The sequence below is a fragment of the Mus caroli genome, unplaced genomic scaffold (assembly GCF_900094665.2).
Source record: "Mus caroli unplaced genomic scaffold, CAROLI_EIJ_v1.1 scaffold_13335_1, whole genome shotgun sequence".
Lineage (NCBI taxonomy): Eukaryota > Metazoa > Chordata > Mammalia > Rodentia > Muridae > Mus > Mus caroli.
In genome coordinates, this window is record NW_018389408.1 from 32928 (window position 1) to 39883 (window position 6956).

Here is a 6956-nt window from a genome sequence, read left to right on the forward strand (position 1 = left end):
AAAGGCTGGACTGAGGCATAAAATTTATTAATGCTCTATAGTTCTGCCTGAATTCTTAGGGTCTAATGAAGAAACATGTCTCAGTGGGATTCCCTAACTTTTTTCATGGTAAAACCTTATTTGGATAAGACTGTCCTTTCTGTCCTAGTAACCATTTTGCAGACTAGCCCTGAGCTGTTGGCTCATCTTTTGTAATGCTAAATTTAGTTACTGAGTAGGTAACTTCCTTGCTGAATTCCGACTAAATTCCAAATTGTCAGCTTCACAGTCTTACTAGGATGTTGGAAGACTGGCGAAGATTAACTGTATCAGGATAAAATTTTAAAAGGCAGGGAACAGGAAGGAAGGGGTGACAACAGGCTCCTTAGTACAAGGACATTTGGCTTTTCAGGGTGGGAGGCTGTGGAAGAGCTTGCCTTCTCATGGTATGGTCTCCAACCTCTCCCCCCTTTGAATTAAATTTAATAAGGTCACAATTAACTGAGGTGATCAAATGATCTTCTCAACCTTGGATGACCGGGCATTAACCATGGCTGGGGGAGCATTGACCCGATTCCTCCCGTGGGTGCTGTCAGGACCCACAATCATGGCTCTTGGTATCTTTTGGGGGAGGGGAGGCAGAGCCTTAGAAAGATTCTTTTGGTTGTAACTGGAACTAGATACCAACCTCCATCCAAACAAGGTGTGTCTCTCAGGGAACTCAGAAATGGTCAAGTAGGACCTTCCTCTGCAGTGCTTAGCCTCGTACCCACTCTGGTGCCCATACTGGATTCCTATTATCATGAACCAGCATGCACAGTTCTGAGTTCTGTGCGACTCCTAAAGGAGAATTGTCAACCTCAGATTCAGCAAGGCTTCTACAAGAATTATGCCACTTGTAACACCACAATTTGTGGCTCTTAGGCTAAATTAGGAGATGGAGGTCACCCTCCTCATCTCTGTTGTCTCTACGGCCTGAGAAACCAAGGGGACCTTGCATTTGCAGCAAGGGTTGAAAACTGATTCCAAAAGGTTGGGAAATAAGGTAGTGAGCCAAGTAGAAGTAAAGAACCAAATTTTATTCCAATATTCTTGTTTTTCTCTGTAGCATATTCTCTCTTCTAAACTAGTTCTAACGATGTCTATGCTATCTTGAACTAAGCTAGTATTATCAGAATAAAAACAACTTTCTTCTAATATCTGAAATTTCTCTTTCTAGCCCACATAGAAAACCTTAATCCCAAAACAGACCAAAAGCTGGAATGCTTTTAGAATGTAAATTAGTAGCTGCCACCTGCATGCTCTTGGGGGTGGGGATGCAAGCCTGCCACAGTCAGGCTGAAGGGTGTTGATTGACCTGCTTGAAAAACAAAATCCAGACAGTGAAAGGTACCAGTACAAAACTTCTTTTGGCGAAGTCCAGGTACTTTATTCAGTTGCAAATTAGCAAGGCTCAAGCTCAGTCTCTGGCCTCCTTGTGGGCTGTTGGCTTTGAGAATTGAAGGAAGACCACAGCTTCTCTGGGAGAGGAGCCTGTGCTCTGAACTGACTTTGCTAGGTAATTAAGAATTTTAGCTATCTTCAATAGGAATCTCTAATATTGGACTATTACTAGACCAGCCTAAGATTGAGTTATAATAACTGGTTACATTGAAGAAAAGAGAAAAATCATTATGACTCTATTAAATGACTAATCTTACTAAGTCAGAATATACAGTCTCTGATGTTGTTTTTGCCATAATGTTAAAAAGCTTGAAGCAAGACAGCTTCACTAGTCCAAACTGGAAAAATGGCAAGCAAGGATGAGTCAAAAACATGTACCCAATTTAGCTTCCTTGTCACTTCAGTCAGGGCACTGAACCAACTCACCAACCAGTTTGTCACACAAATTAACTATCATGCTTCTGCAGCATTCTGTGGGGAGAACCTATATTTTTTCCCTTTCCTAATAAGGTAGCTGTTTAGGATCAAACCATATGCCAATAAGTAGATCCTTTTAGATACTATAAAGCATTTATTAAATTCTTTGACATCCAAATTTCAAAATTCTAAAATAAAAGTATGATTTAAATACTGTGCATGGAAATGCACTAAATAATATGTATGGGAATATATTTTCCCTCTCCTTTGACTTTTAAGAAGTTAAAGTTTTAAAGTTCTATAATACCTTATCCTTGAGAATTAATACTTTGTTGGCGAAACATATCAAATACGTGACTGTAATAGTCAGTATTAATGTAACATGGGCAGTGACCAGTAGCACTTTCAATTGTTTCCCTTAAAGAGCAGTTGTAATTATAGGGCTTGAAAGTTATTAATAGTCACATGTGCATTATATATTTATTTATTAACTTAGAAATAAGAGCATTTATTTGTAGCCATTTATTAAGTATAAGTCATCAAGAATTCATACCCTTATGTGGAAACAGTAGTAACTGAGGAACACTAAGAGGAAAGAATTTTACATGTACAATTTTCAAGAATACTAAAATATTATCTTAAAACATAACAGTATTGAATATATAAAGAACGAGATTATATATCTAATCTATAGAATATATAAAGAACGAGATTATATACCTAATCTATCTTATATGTATGAACTACAGACTGCCTGAGATATAATCCAGCATGGTATTGTTTTAAGATGTCTAGGCAATCCAGAACAACTTATTAAATGTCTAAAAAATGCCTTCTTAAATGGACAGAATTTTTTCTATGAGTTGTATATGCATAAGTAATTGCAAATTTGAAAATTAATAGCATTTGAGGGATGAACAATCTTAAGCAATTGTAAGCTCTGAGATATAACATTGACTATTAATATTCAAATTAAGGTTTGCTTGTTCAGCATTCTAAAACACCATCTACAGCACACAACTTAATTATCTGTGTTGAACAGGGGGAAACTCAAAAGAATAAGCATGTGATCTAATTTACATCTACTTATTTTCCATAGAGGGGTGTTTTAAACACAGTAACTGGGATGTAAGCATGCATGAATTTATAGAAGATATAAAAGCATGCATAAAAACAATTTTTAATGTGTCATTTAAAATGAGAGTATGCAATAGATCAATTATTAATATTCTGTAATAACCAATTTAATTGTTGTTTTGAACACGGAACAGACACTTAGTCAGGTTTTTAAGACACAATTTTTGTTATAGGTTTTCTAAAATACACGGATATATTTTACAATTCTTTATTAGCACCACAATGGTTCTAGTAGGATGTTAAAACTGTTTGGAGGTGAAAGCCACCTCAGCCTTGCTCACCCTCAGCCTTTCTCTCAGGCAGAAGAGGCAGAAGGCAGCCCAATCTGTTGTAGGCCAGACAACCCAAGCGAGGATGGCAAAATACCCCGAGTCTTAGCAGGAAAAATATGGCTATCCCGATCGAGACAGGGGGAGGCTCATGGGCAAAGGTGAACATGGCCCTCTCCTGAGTTCGCTGTAAAGCTGCCCACTTTATGGCGGCCTCTCGCACCACTATAGCTCCAGTAAAGCTGTGTGTTCCAAGGCCCTGCCCCATAGTAGCCAGCAGCTAGCTGACTCCACGTGGGCCAATGATCGGCTGGGAGGATGAGAAAAATGACTTTACAATAATGGTTTCTCTTGCCAAAGAATTGCTGTGGGCACATTTAATAACCAATAACTAAAATAGGCAGCTAAGATTTAATTAACATTGATTATAATTGATAACAACTATAAAAACTTTCTTAATTTCTGCAACCTAATTTGTGTTCTTTGACAACAAATTTGTGTCTCACTTAATAGCACCTGACCAAAGCTTAAGTTCTCTTGTGGTGATTTTAAGGTGAGGTCTTAGCCAATTAACATCTCCTGGAAGCTTTTGAAAATAAAATCTTGAAGCAAATCAATTTTTCCTTCTTAGATTTTTCTGGACCATGATTTCCTAGTATAACTAAAAACCTAAGTATTAAAAGATATTATCTCTGAAATCTTAAGAAATCTTCCCTGAAGGCAGGGAGAGGTGAGATCACAGGAAGTTCTCAGTCACGGTTTGTGAAACAAAGGAAATTTCCCACCAGCTTCCCTGAGGCTGCTATGAACTTGCATTAACTGGAACATTAGAAAATTTTTTCTAACACAAGCATTATGGCTCTCCTGTAAGGAGGACCACATTTTTCAACTACTAAGTATCTAGTAATATTGGATTGCAACTACAACCCTGGGAAAGCAAAACTCAATTTCAAAACAATTTATCACTCTAAGAATCAACATTAAAACTTCACTACTACATTGCAAAATTTGACTACCAATTTATATCTATGAAGGTATGACAATGTAAACTTTAACGCTTCATTAAAGAGACATTGCTTTAAATCATATCTTAATCTTACTTTCTAGGATAAGAATCACATTAATTATTATCTCAGCTAAAGGTATCTTAAGAGGCCCAGTTTTTTGGCCTGCTATGCCATGTGTTTGAAAAGACTCCTGAGTTGCCAATTTAAGGCTAACCTTCTGTTACCAAAGAAACAATTATTTAATCTTGACGAATAACTTATGAGCTGATTCTGAAAATATGGAGAGCACATTACCAACAAAAAACAAACAAACAAACAAACAAAAAACAAAAAACAAAAAAAAAACAAATGAAGCAGTTACACTTAGACCAGAGAATATTAATTTTTCTAGCTACAATCATAAAATAATAAGCACTTTATCATTAGCTAAATGCAATAATCTCAAATGCAGAGAATTTTCTTAGGGCAAACCATCTATCAGCTTTTCTGCCCCCAATACCATGAGGCTACAAACTCTCTTTTTTCCTTTAAAGAGCAATTTTTCCAGCAGGGGCCCTTCTGCTGTGTGCCTGATTCCTGACTAAGGCCTGTGGCCACTCTCGGTTTTGCTATACCAGCAGAAAAATATTTAGTCATCTTTTATCTTCCAACATGAAAACACAGAACATTCATTCAAACAGACTGGACATGAACATACATCAATTGAACACATGAACAGACTGGTGTACCAGACATTAGACAAGACGTTAGATAAAAACACAAAGAGGGCAGAGAACTTCTGCTGTAGGGCCCAGAGAGAACAAAGCAGGGTACCCCTAAAATTTCTCTCTACTTCTGGGACATTTTCCTCCCACCTGATGCAGTTTCTGACTTTGGCCATCTGCCTAATAATTAAATCCCTTTTATTAAATCCTTTCTTTTCTCACACCTAAAAAAGCAGCTTCTGCAAGATGTGGCTAACTGCCTGTTACATTCCTAGATCCTGATAATCTCACTGCTGAACCTAAGTGAATCTAGCACACAGGTTTAGCGCTGCTCCAGCTTAGACTGTACCACACCTGGCAACCTTTTGCCTGTTGCTTCTCATGTTCCAGTGCGAATTTTCTTTAATTATTTTCTTCTTCCATGGAGCTTCAAACCAGCAGTATTCCTTCCCATGTCCTCTGCCATTTCCTAGGTCCCGAGTTGGTTCGCCAATTTGTTGAGGCCAGCCAGTGGCTCCCATATCAAGTTATATTTAAACAATTGATTTTAAGGTAGGGTTCACTTGTGTCACCCAAACATCTCTGAAGAGTCTTCATATCCATTCCTCACACTCACAACTCTAATCTTTATGAAGGAAGTGCCAGTGCCTGAAGTTAAAAACAAACAAACAAACAAACAAAAAAACAAAATTGACACATCAGTTTTATACTTTGTTAGCTGTCATGTAGTTCCTTTACACAGACCTAACAGTCAGTCCTGTGAGTCAAGTAAAACCACAAGTTACTGTATGAGGCGTTTCCAATGACGTCTGGCTACTAGGGAAGCCCCATCGGGATAGACCTCAAAACAAAATATGATTATTAAATAATATCATTTTATTAACCTTAATTTTTATATTGATTAATAATTCCAGTCAATTATATTGTAAGAGTGTTGAGGCCGGCCAGCAGCTCACATGTCTGGATTCGAGCATGGAAGGCAACTTGGAACCTGGAATAAAAGAGGGAATCTAGGTGGCAAGAGAAAGGATGTGGCTATGTCAAGATTCTGATCAAAGCTCAATTTTAATATTCAGAAACACGGGATTATAAAGAATGGGGAGGGGCCCATTCCTGCCAAATAATCTTCAGAGTCCAGCTGCAGGTGACCACGTGTATACTCTGGAACAGCTAGGCGGCAGGTAGCAATAGTAGGAGTGGCAGAACTATAGGGTGGCAGGCTCCACCTCCGATGATATCCTGGTGATAACAGTCAAGCCTGTTCAGCCTGATTTCGGGCTGTGAGGGGGAGGTTACATTAGAACTATCTGCATAACGGTTCACCATAACAATGCACATAAGCCATAGATTATATTCAGTTTGAATTTCCATTTAAAGTTAGTTATAAACAGTTTTATTTATTTCTTTTCTGTAATAACTTCGTTTAAGGACAAGTTTGTACAAGCAATAGGAAGAAAGAATTATCCCTGAAAGGAGTGAGTAAATCTCACCATAAAAGTCAATCAAAAAATAGTCAAAAAACTTAGTGTATGTGACTGGGCATAGAGCCCATTGATTTTTTTTTTTAAATATCATTTGTTAGAGTATATCTTCAAAAGTGTATGGGTTTTGCATTGAGTGGCTTCAGGTGTTTTGTCTTGTTTTGTTTTGTTTCTTTTCTATTTGTGAATTGAGTCCACTGATGGTGAGGGATATTAATGACCAATGAAAGATCCTATTATTTTGTTGCTAGAAATGTTAGTGTGTGTGTGTGTGTATGAGTGTGTGTATCTCCTCCTTGTGTTGCAGTTTTACATTTTTTTTAAATTTTTTATTACGTATTTTCCTCAATTACATTTCCAATGCTATCCCAAAAGTCCCCCATGGCCTCCCCCAACTTCCCTACCCATCCATTCCCACTTTTTGGCCCTGGCGTTCTCCTGTACTGGGGCATATAAAGTTTGCCTGTCCAATGGGCCTCTCTTTCCAGTGATGGCCTACTAGGACATCTTTTGATACAT

At 37.7% G+C, this 6956-nt stretch overlaps 1 non-coding gene across 1 annotated transcript; it reads right to left on the reverse strand.

Moving 5' to 3' along the window:
- Window positions 1–5672: 5672 nt before the first annotated feature.
- On the reverse strand, window positions 5673–5803 carry LOC115030292. The gene has a single exon (XR_003835879.1). It is a non-coding gene; the product is annotated as a small nucleolar RNA SNORA18 (small nucleolar RNA).
- Window positions 5804–6956: the final 1153 nt, after the last annotated feature.